At 58.7% G+C, this 12,246-nt stretch overlaps 1 pseudogene; it reads right to left on the reverse strand.

The window, feature by feature from the left end:
* Nucleotides 1-308: 308 nt before the first annotated feature.
* Nucleotides 309-1,026, reverse strand: LOC135363098 (histo-blood group ABO system transferase 2-like; annotated as a pseudogene).
* Between the last annotated feature and the right edge of the window lie 11,220 nt (nt 1,027-12,246).

Below are 12,246 nucleotides of genomic sequence, written 5' to 3' on the forward strand. Positions count from 1 at the left end.
GAAAACCTTTTCCCTCAATTGTTCTTTTTAAAAATGGTTGCTCAGCATTGACACAGAAAAACATCTGACATAAAACTGGAGCCGTTCACAGCTGCAAATGACCCAGAAGTGAAGAAAATGTAGTGAACGCAAAGAGAGGACGCTGTATCCCCAGGCAGGCCTCCTGTGAGCAGGTGCGGCTGGGGCACTGGACGTGCCCGTGCAGACAGTACTGGACTCCACAGTGTCCCTCGAGGGGACAGAAGTAGGAACCTGCTCTGATGGCTCCGCTGAAGTCAGCACCCGCTGCTGGAGACGGGGACAGCCCCTCATGAGTTCCAGGTGTCCTGGTGATTCTTGGGCACGGCCCAAATCTCAGCTTCTTCATGACCTGGGGCCAGCCCAGCAGCTGCACCCAGGTCCTCCAGGGACCGCCCAATAGCTGTGGGTCCCGCAGGTCCTCCAGGGACAGCACCTTGGTGGGCTTGTGGTCCAGCAGGTACCTGTTCAGGTGGCTCTTATCGTACCACATGGCCTCGATCCCATTGGCCCAGTTGACCACCATCACCTGGTGACAGGCTGAGGTCAGTCGGTGAACCTCCGCCACAACCCCCCAAAAAAGGCCCCCATGTAGTAGAAGTCACCCTGGTCCTTGGGGATGTGGGCCTGGGACTGGGACCAGCGCTCATAGCTTAAGTCCTCACGGGCCACCCAGTAGAAACCGGGGTGCAGGGTGCCAAAGAGGGGGGACAGGATCTCCACGCCCACGTGGTCACAGAACTTCATGTCCACATCCCCGCACACCATGTCATCCACCTCATGGAGGAAGGGCTCCTCACAGAAGCGGCTCATCATCGCCATTTGCTGCATGGACACATCCTGCCAGTGTGGGGCACCGCAGACCTCAAGAACCACCACCCTTCAGTGCTCCTGGAGGGGCACACGGGACACCAGCAACCTGCTGGTCGGTGAAGACATAGTAGATGACCCTGTGTCCACCAGGAAGTGATTCTGCAGGAACAGCTCCAGGAAGACCCCGTATCCACAGGGGCAGGGGACAGGGCAGGAAGAGGGTCACTGCCAGAGGCTGGCAGCAGGACCCCAGAGCTGGGGGTCATGGACGTGTGCACCTTCTTCATGGGGACAGGCCCTGGGCTGCTTTAAGCAACAGCCACCTCCTGACCTGTCCTGAGTGAATCTGCTGGCAGGGCCTCCCTACCTTCTGCTCCCAGAGATGGGGGCCATCAGTGCCCCATCTTACAAAGGGGAGCCTGAGGCTTGGGAGGCTGGAAACCCATGCAGCCGCACAGTCAGCATGCTGGAGCCAGGAACACCCCCCTGTCCTGAGCTCCCAGGCAAACCCTGCAGGTGCCCTCCCCTGGCTGAACCCCTGCAGGTTCTGTCCCCACCTGCCATGAGTTGAGCACCTCTGGTCACAGCCCCTGTTTCTATGCCCTACAGACTGGGTAGAATCAGCAGGGCCGGCCAGCTGCCCCACTTTACCTTGAGTGGACTGTCGCTGGTCCCCAACAGAGCTGTCTCCACCCCCTATAGGGTCCTCCCTCGAAGGCTACTGGGCCTCTGGCTGACAAGGTCCATCAGTAAACCACTGGTATTCCTAGGAGGGGTCACCCTCGAACTCCCCAGATCAGGAATCAGGTTCAGCCCATGGGCAGGGAAGGGGAAAGATGACTCCTGGAAAAAGGGGGCTTGCTTAGGCCCCAGCCTTGAATCCAAGGGTGTGAGCTTCTGGGTCCAGGTCTACATCTCCCTGGCCCCAAAACATTGGAAGTCTTGTCCAACTGCCTCACATGGCTGGTCCCCCTTTGAGGGGACTACCTGCCCCTCACTGTGGGGACAGCAGCTCCCCCCATTGTCAGCAAGTGTGGTGAGCCCCTCTGAGACTGAATTTTTATAAGATTTTATTTATTTGACAGAGAAAGAGACAGCTAGAGAGGGAACACAAGGAGGGGGAGGGGGAGAGGGAGAAGCAGGCTCCCCGCTGAGCAGGGAGCCTGACATGGGACTTAATCCCAGGCCCCTGGGATCACGACCTGAGCCGAAGGCAGACGCTTAAGGACTGAGCCACCCAGGCGCCCTGAGACTGACTTTTTTACACAGGCACTAAGACTACTTCTCTGTGCCTACCCCATACCTCGCAGGTTAGTAAATCGTTCACACAGGGAAGGTGGATACTACATTAAAATATGGGACGAGCACATACACCCAGCAGACATGAGTCAGGTCACCAGGGGGCAAGTAGAGGCCCAGCCAATGGGGGAACAAGCCAGACATGATGCAAGGGGAGAGAAGAGTGCTCCTGGCAGAGGGCACAGAGAATGTAAAGGATTGGAGTCAGGCCCAAGGCACATGTGGGACAACCACACAGCTTGGTGGCCCACAGAGGGGGGCTGCAGTGGGAGAGGTGAGGCTGGAGAGGACAGACAGGTGGGGAGCGGATCGCAGAGAGGCTCAAAGGTTATGTTCTGAAATGATCAATCTGGTTACCGGAGGAGAATGGTCTCTATACAGCAGAGGACAGGGAGACCCTAACCCTAACCCTAACCTTAACACTAACCCTAACCCTAACACTAACCCTAACCCTAACCTCTAACCCCTAACCCCTAACCCTAACCCGTACCCTAACCCTACCCTAAACCGTACCCTAACCCGTAACCTAACCCTAACCCTAACCTAACCACTAACCCCTAACCCCTAACCCTAACCCGTACCCTAAACCTAAACCTAACCCTACCCTAAACCGTACCCTAACCCGTAACCTAACCCTAACCCTAACCTAACCACTAACCCCTAACCCCTAACCCTAACCCGTACCCTAACCCTAACCCTAACCCTACCCTAACCCGTACCCTAACCCGTACCCTAACCCTAACCCATACCCTAACCCGTACCCTAACCCATACCCTAACCCGTACCCTAACCCCTACCCTAACCCGTACCCGTACCCTAACCCTAACCCATACCCTAACCCGTACCCTAACCCTAACCCTAACCCATACCTTAACCCGTACCCATACCCGTACCCTAACCCGTACCCGTACCCTAACCCATACCCGTACCCTAACCCTAACCCGTACCCTAACCCGTACCCTAACCCGTACCCTAACCCGTACCCGAACCCTAACCCGTACCCTAACCCGTACCCGAACCCTAACTCGTACCCGAACCCTAACCCGTACCCGAACCCTAACCCGTTCCCTGACCCGTACCCTAACCCATACCCGTACCCGTACCCTAACCCTAACCCTAACCCGTACCCTAACCTGACCCTAACCCGTACCCTAACCCGTACCCTAACCCGTACCCTAACCTAACCCTAACCCATACCCTAACCCGTACCCTAACCCTAACCCTAACCCGTACCCTAACCCGTACCCATACCCGTACCCTAACCCGTACCCGTACCCTAACCCATACCCGTACCCTAACCCTAACCCGTACCCTAACCCTAACCCATACCCTAACCCGTACCCGAACCCTAACCCTAACCCGTACCCTAACCGGTACCCTAACCTGTACCCGTACCCTAACCCATACCCTAACCCTGTATATCCTCCCCAGGGACAGCGAACAAAGTCAACACATATCTGCACACTTTGAAATGTGAACAGAAACCTGCAAACTCAGGTTCTCACAGGAGCTAAATGTTAATGACCAGGTGACAAAAAGGTGACGCAGATAGCAAGTAACCAAAAGAAGATGTCATGTGTCTGTGAGCTGGCCACCTTCTCTACCTGTCGGAAGGAAGCCATGCCTGACAGGAGGGAGCCACACCTGGACCTGGTCTCTCTGGGCTGCCCTTGAGCAGAGCAGAGGATGTGCTGAGCTGGGTGTGGGTGTCGGGGGAAGAGATGGGCAGCTGGCCACAGATGTTACCTGCCAAGTACCTGTAGGACCAGCTCCCGGTCCTCAGCTAAGGTTAAACAATAAATACGTTTTGTTACATATTTACTGTGACAGGAAAGGTGCTCAGTGCTTTGAGTGACTATATTCTCTCCCGTTTTATTTTTTAAAAACAGTTTATGGACGTATGACTGACCTACAAAAAGCTGTACATAATTACTGTATTCAACTTGACCCTGAACCTAACCCTAATATCAAGTTAACATATACTCTGATTTAGAATATAGCTCATAAATTATTTCATGATTATTAGGAGCTGGGGGATCCGAGGACCAACCTTCTTCTATCTTATTCTCCCTTGAATTAGACAGGTTGGAACACATTCGGCCACATGCTATCTGGAGAGTGGCCACACGGGGGCAACAGGGAGTAAACATTAGGGCAAACCCGGCCACAAAGCCAATTCTTCCCTCATCCTGTAAAACCTTGCTCATTCAATGTTTACAGATCATTCTATAGAGTATTAAAAGTGTGACTTTCTGGAATTTTTTAAAAACCAAACTAATTCTTTGAAACTGTTAAAAATATAATGTTTTTAAAAATCTCAGCGTTGGTGAGCAGATGAAGACCCAGGGGCCTGGGGAAAAGCTGTTATTATTGAATATGTTCAGATCTAATTAGGAAACAAGTAGGATTTATACTCCACTTATTTTCACAAAGAATTTGTGTCAACTAACAGTACTGAACCCACACAAAATAGTGCACTTCAGAGGAAAATAAAAGGAGATTCAACAGCCTCAAGAGGCAGAGAAAGAGCCAGACCCGGGAGCAAAGAAGACATACCACGGATGCTAGGCTCAGGCTGATTTGCAGCCTGTAGGTCCTCTGGAGCTAGAATGCCCCCAATGCCCCTGGGGGTCGTGGGTCAAGCAGAGCACAAACCCTGCTGCTGCACTGTTGTAACTGGTGACGGGTCTCCTTGGTCACTTCCTCCATGAGCCACCCCCCACCCCCTGACTACCCCAGCCTGCTTCTCGAAACTCCCATTCCTCTTTCTGACCCCGTTGTTTACTTTTCCCTTCACTTACATAGTATATAGTATGTTTACCTACATACTATTCTGTCATTTAAACGTTTTTGTCATGTTCTCACTGCACTGTACTTTGCATCATCCACCCTGATGTATAATCACTTGTTGCACTGCACGACTTAACTGGGGACTGGGAACACCCTCACAGTGTCATGGGGCTAGTGTCCTGGGCAAGGTCCTCACTAAGCCGGCTCATCCTGCAGCTGTTGCAATGAAGGCCTGATCCAGGCACTGGAGCCCAGTCTGAAGCCAGCTCTGTGTCCTCACAGTGGGGACACCGGCTGCACCCAGGCCTTGGGAAGGCTGTGGGGGTGCTGTGAGGGAGTCACTGTATGGATGGGGCATGGGGGGAGGGGGAGCATTGAGCAGCTGGGGGAGGGGGCCCTCGGGGGTGGGGGTCTTGTGTGAGGAGGAAGGTGGGTAAGGGGACCCCAGGCAGTGGTGACCTCATTTCCCTGACAACAGAGTCCAACAGAATTTGGAACCCAGGTAACCAGGCACCCACATTCCAGAGACAGCCCCCTGCCCAGCTCATTTCGTTGGAGATCATCCAACCATGAACATGTGGGCTTGTTGCCTCCCTAAGTCTGGATGCTGCAGGCTGAAGAAAGCCCGCCCTGCAAACGCTGGCCCCCGCTGGGGATGTCCGATCAGGGCTCCCCACCGCCTCTGGCCGTTTGGCCGGAAGGCCCGAAAGGTGACACCAGGAGGCCCAGAGCCGGCCACCCAGCCCCACAGGGTCTAATCCACCTGTGCAGCCCCAGGTCCCCTCCCCTCCGTGTGTGTGTGTGTGTGTGTGTGTGTGTGTGTGTGTGTGTGTGTGAAGAGGGGTCATGTGGGGTGGGCCAACGCCATTCAAGATCAGGCTGATGAGGGGTCAGATAACCCGTGGGCAGGTCATGTTCAAGGTCAAGGCTGCCTGGGTGGGACGGGGTGTGGGGGGCTGTGAGCCTCTGCCCAGGGTTTCTCTCGATCGCCCTGCAGGGATGGGTCATTGTCCCGCGTGCAGGGCTCTGCACCCACAGGTCTGTGTCTGATCTGGGAGCAGCAGGGCGACTGGGCAGGGGACAGGGAGGTTGGCCGGGCAGGACTGGGATGCCTCCGGGCCGGCTACCCGTCCCTGTCTTTGCAGACCTCCGATGAGATCGGCACGAGGCTGGCGGACACCCACTCCATGTCCGGGATCCGGAGCGTGACCCCACAGGACTCCCCTGGAGCAGGTGCTGGGGACTGCGGGGAAAGGCCTCCGACACCACCCAGACCGCTCTCCCTGGTGGTCATTGACTGCATTGTGCTCCAGGAGCCGGAGCCCACGGAGGCCGAGCCTGAGGCTGAGAAGCCCGGGGCTGGGTGCCCGTGGGTGTGTGCGGAAGGGTGGGGGCTGGCCCCACAGGGAGGAGCCCCCAGAGCCTGGTGTGGGGCCTGGAACAACGACTGGGCTCAGAGCGCCCAGCGGGTGGACTGCGGTCGGGGAGACGCCCCGGGGAGGGCTCCTTCCTGGCTGCGGCTTCTCTGGGAGGCCCTGGGCTGGGTTCTGTCTCCACGGAGAGCAGGCTCGGGCTGAGCTTTTCTCCTCTCACAGCTGCTCCACCACCTGAGGAGCTAGAGCTGGTTCCAACTCCATCGGCAGCTCTGGACGGAGGGGTGGTGGCTGCGACTTCAGCAGGAGACCAGGAGCCAACAGGTGACCCAGCACCCGCCCACGGAGAGCCTGACGGGGGCCAGGAAGGGCCTGCTGGACAACCTGCCTCCGGAGAGCCTGCCCCTGTGCCTGCCCCTGTGCCTGCCAGAGCCGCCGCCCCTGCGCCTGCCCCGAACCGTGGCCGTGCTCCTGCCCCCTACCCAGCTCCTGCCCTGGATCCTGACCCATCCCTACCCCTGCCAGTGCCCCGGTTCTTGCCCCTGACCCAGATACTGCCCCGGTTCCTGTACGTGCCAATGCGGCAGACCCTGTCCCTCCCCTTGAACCCGCCCCCTCCCCTTCACCGGCTTGTGCTCCTGTTCCGGCCCCTGTCCCAACTCCTACCCCTGCCCCTGCCCCTGCCCCTCCCCCTGCCCCTGCCCCTGCTAGAGCCAATGTCCCTTCTCCTGACCCACCTCCTGCCCCTGCACCTGCCCCTTCCCCAGCACCTGCCTGTGCACCTGTTCTTGCCCCTGACCCAGCTCCTGACCCTGCACCAGCCCCTTCCCTTAACTGTGCACCTCTTCTTGCCCCTGATCCGGATCCTGACCCTGACCCAGCTCCTGCCCTGGATCCTGCCCCTTCCCTTGCCCCTGCCTGTGCTCCTATTCTTGCCCCTGACCCCAGTTCTGCCCCTGCCCCTGCCTGTGGTCCTGTTCCTGTCCCTGACCCACCTCCTGCCCCTGCACCTGCCCCTTCCCCTACCTGTGTTCCTGTTCTTGCCCCGGACCCAGCTCCTGCCCTGGATCCTGCCCCTTCTCCTGCCCCTGCCTGTATTCCTGTTTTTGCCCTTGACTCGGCTTTTACCCCTGCAACTGTCCCTTCCCCAGCCCCTCCCTGTGCTCCTATCCTTGCCTCTGACCCAGCTCCTTCCCCTTTCCCTACCCGTTTCCCTGCCCCTGCGTGTGCGCCCATTCCTGCCCCTGACCCAACTCCTGCCCCTGCACCTGTCCCTTCCTCTGCCTGTGTCCCTGTCCCGGACCCTGCCAGAGCCGATGCCCCTTCCCCTGCCTGCGTCCCTGTTCCTGCCCCTGGCCCTGCCAGAGCTGATGCCCATTCCCCTGCCTGCGTCCCTGTTCCGGCCCCTGCCACTGCCAGAGCCGATGCCCCTTCCCCTGCCTGCGTCCCTGTTCCTGCCCCTGGCCCTGCCAGAGCCGATGCCCCTTTCCCTGCCAGTGTCCCTGTTCCGGCCCCTGCCACTGCCAGAGCCGATGCACCTTCCCCTGCCTGCGTCCCTGTTCCTGCCCCTGCCCCTGCCAGAGCTGATGCCCCTTCCCCTACCTGTGTTCCTGTTCTTGTCCCTGAACCAGCTCCTGCCCTGGATCCTGTCCCTTCCCTTGACCCTGCCTGTGCTCCTATTCTTGCCCCTGACCCGGGTTCTGCCCCTGCACCTGCCTGTGGTCCTGTTCCTGTCCCTGACCCACCTCCTGCCCCTGCACCTGCCCCTTCCCCTACCTGTGTTCCTGTTCTTTCCCCGGACCCAGCTCCTGCCCTGGATCCTGCCCCTTCTCCTGCCCCTGCCTGTATGCCTGTTCATGCCCTTGACTCGGCTTCTGCCCCTGCAACTGTCCCTTCCCCAGCCCCTCCCTGTGCTCCTATCCTTGCCTCTGACCCAGCTCCTTCCCCTTTCCCTACCCGTTTCCCTGCCCCTGCGTGTGTGCCCATTCCTACCCCTGACCCACCCACTGCCCCTGCACCTGTCACTTCCTCTACCTGTGTCCCTGTTCCGGCCCCTGCCAGAGCCGATGCCCCTTCCCCTGCCTGCGTCCCTGTTCCTGCCCCTGCCAGAGCTGATGCCCGTTCCCCTGCCTGCGTCCCTGTTCCAGCCCCTGCCCCTGCCAGAGTCGATGCCCCTTCCCCTGCCAGTGACCCTGTTCCTGCCCCTGCCAGATCCGATGCCCCTTCCCCTGCCTGCGGCCCAGTTCCTGCCCCTGCCCCTGCCAGAGCCTATGCCCCTTCCCCTGCCAGTGTCCCTGTTCCTGCCACTGCCCCTGCCAGAGCTGATGCCTCTTCCCCTGCCTGTGTCCCCGTTCCTGACCCTGCCAGAGCCAATGCCCCTGCCCCTGCCGGTGTCCCTGTTCCTGCCCCTGCCCCTGCCAGAGCCGATGCCCCTTCCCCTGCTTTCCAGGGTCGCTGCCCCTTCCCCTGGCCCTGCCTGTGCTCCTCTACTTGCCCCTGACCTATCTCTTACCGTGGATCCTGCCCCTGGCCCTGCTCTTGCATCTGGCCCTGCCCCTCCTCCTGCTCCTGCAGGGCTCCCAGAACCACATGCAGAGCCCACATCCTCATGGGGAGAGCTCCTTGTACCATTACCCTTAGCTCCATCACCCGACCCCGTTGCCCCGCCAGATTGTTTCCTCCCCTCCCCCTATGTTCTTTCTCTCTGGTTCGTATTAACTGTTCTATTCTCTTTCCATGTCCTATATGCTGTTTATTATTTATTTTAAATAAAATGAATTGTTTTCAGTTGAACAAGTCCTGAGAATCAAGTACATTGCCAACGCTGGGCCACCACACCACAGAACATGGCTTTGGAATATCTGCTTCCCCAAAGGAGTCCCCGAACCAGAAGGCCTCCCTGGAAACCCATAAGCTGCTTCCTCTCTCTGTTCCTTTACCTGTTCTGGAGGTTTCCTGTACGTGGAATCACACAGTATGGGCCTTTGTGTCTGCCCCCCTATTTTCAAAGGGGACTCCTTCTTTTCTGGGTTGACTTGACATAGAATTTCCCTTATTGGATGTTGAAATCCCCGATGGATTACAGATGAGATGTAACCATAGAGCCCCCTTTGGAAAATATGGACACAATCTCGGGGCGGATACTCCTGTTCCTGCTGGGAACCTCAGCCTGACCCCAGACAGGAAAGGGCTGGTTCCTCCTGTGACCCACAGAGAAACCAGGGAAATGCAGAAAGCTGGAAGACACACCCCAAAGGGCCAAAGCATTGCTCACAACCCAAGGCCACAGAAAGGTTTCCCATGCGTCTGGTCCAAACCATGCTCCAAGTCACTGGGTTCCACAGGGACAGAGACGAAATGCATGCAAGTCCAAGGGGAGGGGGACGGGCATGGGGGGAGTCAGAGATGCAGGAGCTCCCGGGGAAGGACTCTGGCAAAGGAAACCCTATGGAGGCAGCACTGGTCGCCCTCAGACTGGCAGATGTCTGGTCTGGGGACCAGCAGCCCTGGCGAGAACATGGGGAAACGGAGGTCCCGGGAGAGAAGGGTGACGGGCACCCCTGTCTGGGAGAACAGTGAGCAGCACCCATCCCAGGCCACAGGTGCACCCATCACCTAGCGTGGGCAGCTCACTCCCACCGTGTCGAAGGGAACACCGTGTCCATCAACCTCTCTTTGCAACAGAATCCCTAAAGTGGAGTTTCTAGGTCAACACGTATCCAGTGTTGAAGGTACAAGCCTCAACTTCCAACATCCCAGGTCTGCTTGTCCACCTTGAGCCTTGTTTGGGAAGCAGGGGTGGGGATCCCTGGGGCTGTGACCTGTGGGAGGGGTGGGGAAGGGGGGCTCTGAGTGGAGTGACCAAGGTACCCGAGGTGACCTGCCCAGCAGGGACCCTCCCGCCCCCAGCCCCTCTCCTGACCTCGTGCACGATGGCGAGGGTGTGACGGTGAAGGTGCTGGCCCTTGGCTGGCGAGTTCCCTAGCTGGTGCTGGAGCTGCTCAAGCTCCAAACCGGGCTCTGATCCCAGAGCTGGCGCGAGAGCCGAAGCTGCAGCTGCCCCAGTCTCGGGAGCTGCGGCACGCATCGGTGGACGACCTGGCTCGACCTCTGGGGCAGGTGCTGGAGCTGAATCCCCCTCCAGAGATGATCCAGACCCGGTTCCACACTTGGATAGGGCTCTCGAACCCAGGAACGGCTTTCCTCCCCTGCCCACTTCATGGATGACAAAACTCGGGACAGTGATGGGACCGGCTACATGGGGGTAATGGCTACGGGGAGATTCAGACCAAGGATCCTGCATCCCCTTCACCACGCGCCCCCCGCGTGTCAGTCCTGAGCTGCCAGACGGGGACAAGGGCCTGAGCCGCTACTCCCGGCAGCTGCCCCCAGCTGAGCAGAGACACTTGCCGGGGACCTGAAGTCCTCGTTTGACCTCTGCTCCGGCCAGCCCCACGTGAGCAGGGACCGTGCTTCCTCACCGCTGGGTCCCCAACCCCCAGAACAGTGCCTGGGAGGTGGTAGCACTTCAAAGTTTAGTGAGTCGGTGGGATTCCCCCAGCAGCACCATGATGCGGCGTATGTTGTTACAGATGAGAGGTCTGGGCCACAGACTCTTGTGTTCACGCTTTCTTCCACACGGGCATCACCCACACCTGTGTCTGTTCGCTGGAACGCAGAGGGGACCCCCAGACACCCTCCCTGCCCTCGGAGCTCCCAGCCTAACCGGTGGGTCAGCATCTCACCCACGGTCAGCAAGTGGGCGATACCGAGCTAGAGCACCTCGAGCACGAGACCTTGCACGAGCCGTGGGGCAGCTAAGATCTCGAACCATCTGACGCACCAGAACGTGCCCCGGCGCTGACTCGAGCCAGCCGTGGAAGCAGCTCGAGAGCCTGAGCCAGGGCCCCGCACACTAGAGCCCCTCCAGCTCCTACCCGCGGTCCCCCTCTGGAGGCAAAAGCGGCTCCGGGGTGAATTCCAGAGCAGAGCCACCTCCACACCAGTTCTCCCACCCGATCCGGCACCACTGGCAGAGTGAGAGGCAGCCCGAGAACTAGAGCCAGGTCTCGAGGCAGCTCAGCGCTGCTGGGGGAGGCCGGTTTCCTCTGACAAGGCACAGGGACGGGCTGTGGGGATCAGCACAGGGTGATCCCCCTGGCAGGGTGGTGATCTTCTCTCCTCCTGCTGCTTCGGCACCATCTCGAGACGGAGAACTGGCCTCTCCCCCGGGGCCGGTCACCGCTGCAGAGTCGACGTGGCTGCAGAAGCAGCTGCAGACCCAAAGCCCGCGGCAGAGCTCGAGGCATTTCCATGTCCTGCTGCGGGGCCTTCGCCAGGAGCTCGGGAGCTGGAGCCACGTGCGCCCCAGTGGGAGGAAGCCCCTGGACCTACGGCTCCATCGCCGACTGCAGAGCTAGAGCCAAGGCAAGACTCCGAGCTGGACCGGCTCCACAGGCAGCTCCGGCGGCACCTCCGACCTGGAGCCAGCGCTGGCTCCCCCTGCAGAGCTAGGGACAGTGGGAGCAAGACCCAATCCAGCACCAGCTCCAGCCAGCTCCGGCCCCACCTCCCGGAGCAGCTGATGAGCTCCAACCAGGGTCAGTTCCAGCACCAGACTCGGCCTGTCCTCACCAGCGAACGCATTCCTTTTCTTCTCTTTTGGCTTTGGTTTCTTTTCACGTCTCCAGGTATATTTGTAGCTTAAGATAAAATAAACTTTATCTTTTTAAACATTTCAAAGTGTGCAAACCACTGTTATCAACTCCATTTCCCGTGCTGGCACCATCACCCTATCTAGTCCCAGAACATTTAATGCCCTGGAGAGAAACCCCGCACCCTCTGAGCAGGTAGTCACTGGCCATTCCCCATCCCCCTGCTCCCAGGCATCCACTGATCTGGCACCTGTCATTTACCTGGGATGAATTTTTCATACACGTGTGATCATACCGTA

Source organism: Mirounga angustirostris, unplaced genomic scaffold, assembly GCF_029215605.1.
Source record: "Mirounga angustirostris isolate CCGP_5_RB_7025 unplaced genomic scaffold, mMirAng1.0.hap1 SCAF_18, whole genome shotgun sequence".
Taxonomy (NCBI): domain Eukaryota; kingdom Metazoa; phylum Chordata; class Mammalia; order Carnivora; family Phocidae; genus Mirounga; species Mirounga angustirostris.